Source organism: Cnephaeus nilssonii, assembly GCF_951640355.1.
Source record: "Cnephaeus nilssonii genome assembly, chromosome: 9".
NCBI classification, from domain to species: domain Eukaryota; kingdom Metazoa; phylum Chordata; class Mammalia; order Chiroptera; family Vespertilionidae; genus Cnephaeus; species Cnephaeus nilssonii.
In genome coordinates this window covers 19,970,420-19,982,466 of record NC_137080.1, presented here as the reverse complement: position 1 = coordinate 19,982,466, position 12,047 = coordinate 19,970,420, and positions in this window count along the sequence as shown.

Sequence of the window (12,047 nt, the reverse complement as noted above, 5' to 3'; positions counted from 1 at the left end):
CAATCTAAGTGAAATACAGCTCCTCTCTCCAGTGCAGTGTGATTGAGGTGCTGTCCCAGAGTGTACTACACATCGAACCCTGAAACCGTGGGTGATCTGAACACTATGAATTGGATCTGGTGGCAAAATATACAGATGTCATTTCTAAATAGCATTACTTGTTCATTTTCCATGTTAAGCATTCTCAAATTTCTAGACATTTCCAATCATGATGTATCTTCTATTGTTCTTTGGCAGCAGAAACCCCTTTTAACCTCCTTTCAAATTACCTTCTATATAATCTTAGTTTTTATAGAAGACGGCTATGACTTAGGCTGTTCGGTGGAACATTTTTTTTGGGGGGGAGGGGCATTCATAAGCATGTGCCCAACATACTCTAAATTCAAATGAATTTGGGAGCTTCTATGGAGAGTTCAGCTGTATGGGAATTCATGTACCATTGTGCTAGTTCCCAGGCAAAAAAAAACTGAGGCATAGAGATATTAAATAATTTACTTATCAGTACATCACTAAATGTACATCATATAGTAAATAGGAAGTCAATCAAGAAATTAAGACTTTAGAGTCCATTCTTAACTACTATACTTGCTGCCTTCTAATGGAAAATGCTACCAGAGAAGTATCTCAATTATTTATATACTAGAGGCCTGGTGCACAAAATTCATGCACCGGCGGTGGGGGGGGGGCGGGGGCGGGGGCCCCTCAACCCAGCCTGCACCATCTCGCAATCCAGGAACCCCCGGGGGATGTCCAACTGCTGGTTTAGGCCTGATCCCGCAGGAATCCTGGCAGTTGGACATCCCTCTCACAATCCGGGACTGCTGGCTCCTAAATGCTTGCCTGCCTACCTGCCTTATTGCCCCTAATCACTCACCTGCCTGTCTGGTCACCCCTAACTGCCTCTGCCTCGGCCCCCACCATCACAGTTTTGTCCAGAATGTCGTCTGGAAGGATGTCCAGAATGATGTCCAGAAGGCCATTTGGCTGTCCGGTCTAATTAGCATATTACACTTTTATTATTATAGTTGTTTATGACACAGCTCATAAGGTTAGTGAAGCTTCAAATTGTCTATTGTATAGAAATTTTATTCTTTCTCAAATGCATGAAATATTTTCCTCTGAGTCAAATCATCCAATAAAAATAAATTTGCAACCCTGTTAAAATATGCTTCCAACTTAGTTGGAAGAAATGTATCAGTTTTATTTATTTAAGAAAAGAACCATTATTTGAAATCTATCTTCTATTTTATATTTGCAAACTGATTAAAATTTTGTTAGTCATTTGCCTAATGAGAATGGAATAGTTGCCTACTCTTTTTATCTAGGGTCATAAACAAAGAATATGAAATCAAGTTGCAGATAATATATATTCATGAGACATTTAGGGAACAAAGCAATATACAAGTAGCAGCAGATGAATTTTTTAAATGTTTATTGTACAATTAATGGTGTGTTTGTGGTGTGTGTGTGTGTGTGTGTGTGTGTAAAGCCAACATCTTTCTCTTCAACTATTGGACCCTGGAGAAAATTTCTAAGTTTCATTAAGCCTCATGATTTTTAAAAGAATTAAGTGGAATTATATACATACTAGAGGCCTGATGCATGAAATTTGTGCAAGAGTAGGACTTCCTTGCCCCAGCTTCAGGCACCAGCTTCCCTTTGGCACCTGGGACCTGGGCTTCTCTCATAGCCCCGGCTTCGTCTGGAAGGACGTCCGGTCTAATTAGCATATTACACTTTTATTATTATAAATAAGATCTAGCACACAGGTAGTATTTTCCATGTTTGAAAGAGCCCAGAATTTGGTAAGAACTCAGTTCGAATCATGTTCCTATATTTACTATATGAATTTGGTGCATGGGTGGGGTCCTTGGCCTGGCCGGCGATTGGGGCCGATCAGGGCCAACTCGCCCAGTCCCGAGCAGGGCTGATGGGGGCTGGGCGGCTAGGGAGAGACTGCAGGAGGGCTCCAGGGTGTATCCAGCCCTCTTGCCCAGTCCCCATCTGGACCCCAGCAGCAAGCTAACCTACCAACTGGAGTGTCTGCCCCTAGGTGGTCAGTGTATGTCATAGCAACTGGTCGAGCGGTGGACCAAATGGTCAACCAATCAGTCGGACACTTAGCATATTATGCTTTTATTATATAGGATACTTGCTGAGCCTAAGTTTCTTAACCAGAAAAAAATAGGAATACTACCTATTAGGTAAGAATGTTGTTAAGGTTAAGTGAGATAGTATGTGTAAAGAGTACAGCATCTTGCACTATAAATGCCAGTTCCAATTCTCTTTTCCCCTCTATCTGTATTCTCTCCTCTTTTAGAAAGGAGTGGTAAGACATGAGAGGTACAGTTTGGAAGTAGAGGTGTCCCCTACTTAGGAGAGAAGAGAATATTCAGATTCTAAATTTTAAGAAAGAGAGAAAAAGAGGGCCTTAAAATATCTTTCCACATATCCAATCCAGCTCACCAGGACAGCAAAGTAGTTAAAGGTTCAAGTGGAAGCAAAACTAGCAGATATGTATTTGTCCATCTTTAGTTATGGGCCCTTTTTACATATGGGCATTCTGAAGCAAAGATGAGGTCTATGGAATTGTAGGAAATAAGTAAGTTAGATTCATTCTGAATGTCTCTTTTTGTTTGGGAGTCTAAAAGCATAAAGTTTTAGATGTATGTTCTGCAAGCCTCAAGACATGGTCCAGGTAGAAAATCTTCTTTTTAATTATTCTGACTACTGGTATTTTTTAATATATAAATATATAGATATAGATATAGATATAGATAGAGATAGAGATAGAGATAGAAATAGAGATAGAGATAGAGATAGAGATAGAGATAGAGATAGAGATGATAGAGATAGATGATAGTATTATAGAAACACTAGTGGCCCAGTGCATGGATTCATACACATTGAAAAGAAATTAATTAGAAGAAATATTTTAATGTTGCTATTTGCCCTTTCTCTATAATAGAAATGTCAGAGATAAAAGAAAATTAGTAAAATGTATATGAAAATAATATATAAATTGATTAATAAATAAACAATAACAACATTATATAACAACAAAGACTGCTGGAAACTATCCATTGTCAACACTATTATGAAAGTGCAACAAGGAACTCGGAAGGCTGATGAACCTTGAGCTTTAGCAAGGGCTAAAGCTATGCACCGATTGTTCTGTCGAGATAATGGTGGCTCAAGCAATTTCCTGACCTAATAGCTGTAAAGTAAATCTTTACTAATATTTACTGACCTTTGAGATAGTCTGTCTGCTACCGGATTGCCTGTCTAATTAAGGGCAAGATGTGTATTCTAAAATTGAGTAAAAGCTTATAGGGCCAGGACTTTGGGGAGCCTCTCCACTAGAGAAAGGTTTCCACCTGGCCCCCCATGCCTTCTAAATTCATATTTCTTGTCTAGTGCATTCGTTTGTGCATGGCCTCTTTTCCAGATCCTGAACCCTAGCTGCAAATGGATGTGGCATTCACAAAAAACATAAACATGATATGAAAACAACATTGATAAAAACAATGACTGATAAATTGATTAAACTTATTCTAGTATCTCCCTGTATACCACATTAAGAGTAAAAACACTTTCAGAGTGCTTGTCTAATTTCCCTGGTGATAAAGTATTTACAACTTTAACTTTAACATCACACACTCTTCAAACTTGAGAGAAAGAAACATATAACTGACCATGACTGAAAACAGGTTCTGGTAGGAATGTTCCTTATTCTGTCTAGAGTTTGTCCTTGTGATTTATTAATAGTCATTGCAAATGCTGGCATCATGGGAAACTGTCTTCAAATTAATTTAAATGGGAGGCCAGTGTCAGATGGGGATAAATATCATGCATATGCAGGTCAATGTTTATTTTTAAACTAGAGGTCCGGTCCATGGATTTGTGCATGGGTGGGATCCCTCAGCCTGGCCTGCACCCTCTCGCAATCCAGGACCACTTGGGGGATGTCGGACTGCTGGGTTTTGGCCTGATCCCCGCAGGCCAGGCTTCTGGCTAAGTGGCGCTCCCATTGTGGGAGCACACTGACCACCAGGGAGCAGCTCCTGTGTTGAGTGTCTGCCCCCTGGTGGTCAGAGCGCATCATAGCTAATGGTCGTTCCAGTCATTCTGGTCATTTGGCCATAACGGTCGCTTACGCTTTTATATATATAGATTGCCAGTGTGCCTCATATGTACTGGCCAGTAGGTCGGTTGGATGGTCAGACAGACATACGGTTGGTCACTTAGCCTTTTACATATATAGATTTTCCCCCATTGTCACCCTCCACCCAGCCCCTACTCCACTCCAGACCTTCACCACTCTATTGTCTGTGTCCATGGTGGCTACTGGTATATTGTGTTCAATCTAACAGTGACTTTATACTTGAAGATCTAGATTTCAGATCAACAAATGGAAATTTAAGAGAAAAATTATATCATTAAAGAAGCCACTATTAAATTCAAAACTCACCACAGTGTTCAACCTCAGATGGAAATCAAATCATTGTTTTCAAATGCAGTGTAAACACTTGGAATTGGTTTGTAAAAAGCACTTGTAAAAATAACGGCTCTATAATAGAGTTGAATGATGAGAGTGCTAAACACAATATGATTTAGCTCCGCCAGAAAACAGTATTACATGATTACATTTTAAGAAAGTTATATAGCTTGCATAAAAATTGCGTATTATGATGTCATATGCATTGTTGCTAGGTATATATGTACACTTTTCCATCAGTACCTTACTTAACTCAGAGATGTTTGCATATTTATAATAATTAAGTCAAAATAGAAATTCAATTTGTTAAAAAATTACAATATCGCCAGTTCTTTTTAAAACTTACTGAAATGTTTAACAATTTAGAAAAATATGTAAGGGTTACAGATTAAAAAAAAAAAAGGAACTTTTCATCTCTGTTATGACAATGAGTGAATATGAGGCCGGGACCATCCATTCCATCTGCAGGTTAGGAGAATCAGCAGAAGGGTAGACTCTAAGTAGTGTTCTGCATGTAATTAGTAATTTAGTAATTAGTTATGTTTACCATCATACATCTTAGGTTGTTTGTTATGCATATTTGGTAGTAATCAGGGACAAGAAACTTGGGTCATATATGTATACATACACATAGTGACATACATTCAGGGATATATGTGTGTAAAAATTCATCTGATTATGCCCTTTAAATATGTGCAGTTTATCCATTAAACTTTAATAAGCATCAGTTAGCCTCCAATAAAATTGCTTTAGAAAACCCTCTTCGATATTGGGAGGAAACCAGCAACCTGATAAAGAAAAATGAACATCAAAAAACATATATAAATATAAATAGATCCTCAACATATGAAGAAATTATTAACTTTCCATTTAAGAGAAATACAAACTAAACCTCACCTAAATATTTAACAGTGACAACAATCCCACAGTTTGGCAACACACAATGGCAAGGAAGGGAAGGAGTGAGGAACTGCTTTCCCACATTGCCAATAAGAATTAAAAAAAAAAATAAAATAAGCCCAGCCAGCGTTGCTCAGTGGATAGAGCGTCAGCCTGTAGACTGAAGGGTCCCAGGTTCAATTCCGATCAAGGGCACATGCCTGGATTGCGGGCTCCATCCCCAGTAGGGGGCGTGCTGGAGGCAGCCGATCAATGATTCTCTCTCATCATTAATGTTTCTATCTCTCTCTCCCTTCCCCTTCCTCATGTTGTAGAGCATCAATTTTTCAACTGGTGCACCCTAAGAATTTTTAAAGCATGTAGTACCTGACTATTTAGTCAGGGGCACTAACCTCTTTTCCCTTAGATTGTCAAATAAAAAAACGACAACAGCCAACACAATGATAGCTGTCCAGTGTAGATGAATCAAAATTATACTTTCTTTTTGGTCAACTAGGCAAAATTTTAGTAATTAGTTATATGAGCAATGAGATGGAAAGGGTGAAAATCACTGTTGTAGAGACATATGAAAAGATTACCCACAAACCCCTCTTTTTGAAAGGAATTTGGTTTTAACCGCAGAAGCAATTAGCTCTTATTAGGGAGCAATGTTCCATAAAATTAATTTTTAAAATAAATTTGATTTTTTACATCTCAAACACCAGGTTAATCTTAAATTCAGCAAGTCAGCTTCCATGGTGATAGAAATAAAGTGATTCTACTTCAGAGTTTTGATTTTAAAAGAAAAACCAGCATAGCCCAAAGGCCAAATGCCACCTTTCAGCCAGTCTTGCTTTTTAAAGTGATTCCTTCCTACAAAATTGCTGTTGAATAGAAACGCTAGCAGACACTTACCATTTATTCTTCCATTCAACTCAGAATGCTTGATGAACTCATTCACTTTTCATTCACATGACTGGATTGCTGGGAGAATGATGTGAAGCTTTCCTTAATCTGAAAATTAAATTAAATCTTTTCCATTTTGAGATTGAAATTTAAAGCATCAATGATCATTAACAATCAAATCAGTGAGTTAAGGTTGTCTTAGTAATCAGTGACTTTACACAAGATGACATATCCATTTTGGGTTTCTCTGTCCTAGGAGCTGTCACGGTGCAAATCAAAACTCCTAACCAGCTGGTGCCATCTCCACGGTAGGCAAAAATTGAATAAGAATAATTTTTTTTTACCCTCTGCCTCTTATGTTCTTCACTTATCTATTTTTTTCCCTTGGGTGCAGAGAACTTCAAATAGTCATTGGATGATGGAATATAAAGAAGGTTCTCACATCTTCCTGTGCTGCCTCTGGGTCAGCACAGCCAATGGAATGTAGTAGACTTAGATCCTTTTCGGGAGTTTAGGAAGAGTTCCGTGGCTGTGGTCTACTGCAGACTCTGATAGATGATGGAGTTCTACTCATGTTACTTCCTTTGTAGGCTTTGGAACTGAAAGCTCTTAGAGTGATCAGGGAGAAGGAGGGCACTGGGTCGACACATTGTGTCCTGTCTCCCCTGTGATTACAGATCGCATGGACTCACTGTGAGACAGTCCAATTACTGTCAGTCTCATAAAGGGTCTGGCTGACCTTTTCCCCTGGGAGATAACTTCTAAACCCTTGGAATTTACCAAGAGATAGTGTCTTTGTTATGAGGCAACCAAGCATGTCTGCATAATGAAACCTTAATAAAACCCTGGACACCGAAGATTGAGTGAAGTTCCCAGTGGGCAATTCTCTGAGTAATGTCGCACATTGAAACTGGGAGGAGACTACATCCTGTGGTCGATAAAAGAAGCTTTGCATTGGGCCTTAGCTGGTTTGGCTCAGTGGATAGAGCGTCAGCCCTCTGACTGTAGGGTTCCAGATTTGAATCAGGTCAAGGGCATGTACCTCGGTTGCAGGCTCGATCCCTGCCCTTGGCCAGGGCATGTGCAGGAGGCAACCAATCAATGTGTCTCTCTCACATCGATGTTTCTCTCTCTCTCTCCCCCCCTCACTACAACTCTCTCTAAAAACCAATGGAAAAATATCCTCGAGTGAGGATTAACAAAAAAACAACAACAAAAATAGCTTTGCATTTGGAACCTCTGAGGCTTAGTCCTATGTGTCCCTTCTTCAGGTTGGTTCTCATTTGAATCCCTGTGCTATAATAAAACTGTCACCATATGTATAGCACTTCCAGTACATTCTGTGAGTCTTTTGAGTGAATTATTGAACCTGAAGTAGTGTGGGAAGCTCCAAATTTTTAGCTAGCTGGTCAGAGTGAGAGTGGCCCCAGGGACCACTGAACCGGCAACTGGTTCTGAAGTGAGGTGAGATCAGTCTTACGAAAGACAGTGCCCTCAAACGTGTGGTCTGACAAACCCATTGTACTGTTCTTTCCAAGCTGCCAGCCATGTCCGTCTTTGCCTAGCAGAAGGTAAGCACTGCAAGCTCAGTGCCGGTCAAGGGCACGTACCTAGGTTGCAGGCTTGATCCTGGCCCTGGTTGGGGCCCAAGCAGGAGGCAACCAATTGATGTGTCTCTCTCACATTGATGCTTCTCTCTATCTCTCCCCTCCCTTCTGCTCTCTCTTAAAAACAAAACAAACAAACAAACAAAACAATGGAGAAAATATCCTCGGGTGAGGATTAATCAAAAAAACATATACTGTAAGTTATGGGGTTTAAATATTTTCTTTGTATCTTATATGTTTTTCACATTTTCTCTAAGGGTAATATTATCCTTAAAGTCATAAATAAAATAAAAAGGGCACACATATGTACACAGATCTTAAGGTCTTTGAGATCTTTATTTTCTTAGATCTAAGTCATTAACAACACTCTTGAGTAGAACGTGACTGCAGGCTGAACTGAGGAGAAGACACTGATGATCTCCCCCGCTCCCCGCCCCCGCCCCTCCCCCCCCCCCCCCCCCCCCCCCCCCCGCCACACACACACCCCAGGTTCTGGTTAGTCTCATCAGAACTTTTCAGCTATGATTATTTAAACAATTTTAAATATTTCTTACTTTCTTAACACTCGACCCATATTTCTTTATCTTGATCACATGATGTTAATGTAAGGTGACCAGATTTTAACATTGGTAAAGCGGGACACCAGTGACCGGAGGGAGGGTGGGGTGGGGGGGTAGGGGGGGTGGGGGGAAAAGGGGTTCTTGATTAAAAATTTGGTCTATATTGTAATCGCTTTTGGTTTTTTTAATAAAAGGAAATTTACTTCTTAGATCATCGTTGAATTTGCATCCTCTTTTCTTACTCATTATGTTAAAAATCTAAAAAAAATAATTTAAAATTATATTATAAATTATTATATACATATTGCTTAAAAACACAGTAAGTAGGTACATAATTACATGAACACATTTTATTGTTAGTTTATAAATTAATTTGATTGTTATAAAGTAACTATATTCTTAAAATTATTTTAATTTTAATCCTATATTTCTTTCTAAATAATAACAATACTAACTTGTATTATTTTTCCTCTGAATTTGCCGTAACGTAAGTCGTGTCACTTTCAAGGCCGGCGCTAGACTTTTTGCCGCCACTATAAAATATAAATAATACGAGTACTGTCTGCTAAATTCAAGAAAATTTATGTATTTATGAAATAAATTACTTACCTAAATTATCTGAATAGCTGATTTGTAATGACATCACTTGTTTAACTAGCTTACTAGCACGCAGTACGATGTGTATCGTCTGAGAGACAGTTACAAAATGTTTTCGTCGTTGCCAATCCCAAAAAATGCCATTGTTCATTAAGTCCAAACAATGGTGGTCGAATTCTAACAACTGATCAACAATGCGAACTTTGATAAGCAGTTCTCGATAATCAGTTCTCAACAATTATTTGTTATTATTAAAGTTTAACATTATAAAATTAACAAAAATAATATAAAACTCATATCCTGGCTAAATAGCCACATGGCCGCCCAAAACCGTATATTCCCTTCCCGTTCTCCCGCCGTTCCCTAGCTTGTCGTGCATTCTTTCCAAAAATCGGGACTTTTTTAAAACGCCACCGGACAAGGGACAAATTGTTAAAAATCGGGACTGTCCCGCCAAAAGCGGGACGTCTGGTCACCTTATGTTAATGGCACCCTGAGCCAAGGCTGAATTTGTTTGTTTATTCAATTTATTCAATAGAAATTTGTTGAGGAACAATCGGCGTCCCAGGATGGTACACACCACAGGTGAGCAAACCTCCCTCTAGCCATGGGCACAGCAGCTGGCACGTCCTGGGCGCAGCTTGAGCAGCACAGCAGTCTCCCTGCCCCTGTCCCTGCTGCCCCCAACCTACCTAACATTCCCACAGGAAAGTCCGTGGCTGTGACATAAATGCTCCCAGCGCAGCGTGCCAGGATAATACCTTTCCTCTGACAGGCTCAGCGGAACAGCTTTCAGCCTCGGGTTCTCAGGGAGCCGCCGAGGACTTGGTGGAAATACATCTGGCTTCTTCAGCAATTTAATCCACACGGTTCTGCATCACATCTTACACCACATGAATAAGATACACTACCATAGAGTCATCTTTATTTTGAACTTTAGTTCCTAAACAGGTCACTACTTATTGTAAAACATGTTTGTAGGAGCAGGTACTTGTCTTATGAGTTATGAGTAGAACAAAGTCATTTCTCCAGCTATGAAACTTGCCTACATTTCAGAGTCTGCCGTTAAATCCTTTTGATTAAAACTGGGACTGTGGTGAGGTTGCTGAAGCCTTTTTTGTTTGGAGTGTTGTAGGAATCCCTTTCCACGTCCCACGTGGTCCAGGGTTCCGGTTCAGGGTTCGAGTTCTGGAGAAGGGCCGCACACAAATGAAAGGAGACTTGAAGAAATTCAATTTGGCGAAATGGCGGGCCAGGCGGTAGTCCACCTCTAGTGGGAGAACTACTCACTGCTCTGGCCCTGCCATCCCTTTTATTGAGGCTTTGGGGAAAACATCTTAGCCAGGATAAACAGAAACTTACATGTAGCCCTTAGGCAGGAAATAACAGAAACTTACATGGGACAAAGAAAGGTGGAGGCTGCTTCAGCTAACAATATCTCAACTAAAGGGTGAGTGGTTAGAGCAATTAAGGTTGTTGACCAGCCTTCCTGGCTTCCTGTCAACATCTTCTCTCTTTTAGTGAAACTGATTTGTTTCCGGCAGAGCGTCTTCTCCTCTTACTGGTGATGCAATTCCTAGGGCGCTGTGCAGTTTACTTAGTAGACTATGCAGTTTTGCTCGCCATTCACTCGTCACTAAGGTTGTTAGCTATGCAGTTTACCAGCTATGCATGTACTCATTAACTGATGGCTAGCTGTGTGCCAGGCGTAGTACTAAGTGCTGGAGCTATGAGGTTGGATAAGAAACAGTCCTCATCCTCAAATAATGCAGATTGTGGAAAACACAGGTTATCGCAGAGGCGTCTCAAGAACTCCACTCGTGTTGGGGAAATCTGGCCCACTCATTTCTCTGGTAACACCACCAGCAAAGCGTTTAGAAATATTTTTGTTGTCTCAGCCTTTGGACTCTAAAAAAATAAAAACAAAATCCCAAACAGAAAGGAAAGTGACAAAGTGTTTTCATATTTTCTTTAAAAGTGCTCAGGGTCAGTGTTGTTATAAGCTACATTGCTTTTGAAGATTATAGACCTCACAGCAATTTGCACTATTATCTTCCTCTGGAGTTTTAATACATTTATTAAATAAAATTTGCCCACACCCAGGCTAAAATCTTAGCTCTTCCTGGATTTAATTAGACGAGAATCCTTAATATTTGATACAAACGTTTTAATTGAAGTATAATGTAATTAAGTAATGAGAATGGTTAGGCTAGAGTGGTCATGCATAATGTTATTATCAATTATTTTTATTCCTTTTATATTATTGTGTCTTAAAATATTTAGTTGAAATACTGTCCTCACATTTCAAAATCTTTTCAGATGTTTCTAAAACTGCTGGAAATGCGGTAAAGCTGCTGATCCGTCGTTTCTCGTTTGACATATCTTCTATTCCTTTATCATGCATAAAACCATAAATAATACATCTATTATTTACATGAGAGGAAGTTGTAAGGTTGCTACTTAAAAAAGTTACATTACCTAGGCAACGATACTATTTTCCTAAATATTCAGAAAAACAAATGGGCATGAACTATAGTACTTTTTAAAAAATCTTATTGTGGCTCAGTGGTTGAGCATCGACCCATGTACCAGGAGGTCACCAGTTTGATCCCAGTCAGGGCACATGCTAGGGTTAAGGGCTGGGTCCCTAGTGGAGGGTGTGCAGGAGGCCAGCCGATTGATGTTTCTCTCATTGATGTTTCTATCTCTCCCTTTCCCTTCCTCTCTCTGAAATGAACAAAAGCATATTTTTAAAAAATCTTATTGTGTTTGTATGAGGTTATAATTTGATAAGTGTTCTGTTTTTCTAAGAAGTAGAATTAGGCAAAAATTTGGGAAATTAAAACATATGAGAGGGTTTCCAAGGACTCATTTTATTTTCGATTTTATTTTTCCCTCAATTTTTCATTTATCCTTGATGGCTGCAGGGCAGTACCTTCTGCTCTGCATACCTTTTAACCTCGGAGTTTAGAGAATTGTTTTCTTTCTTTCTTTCTTTTC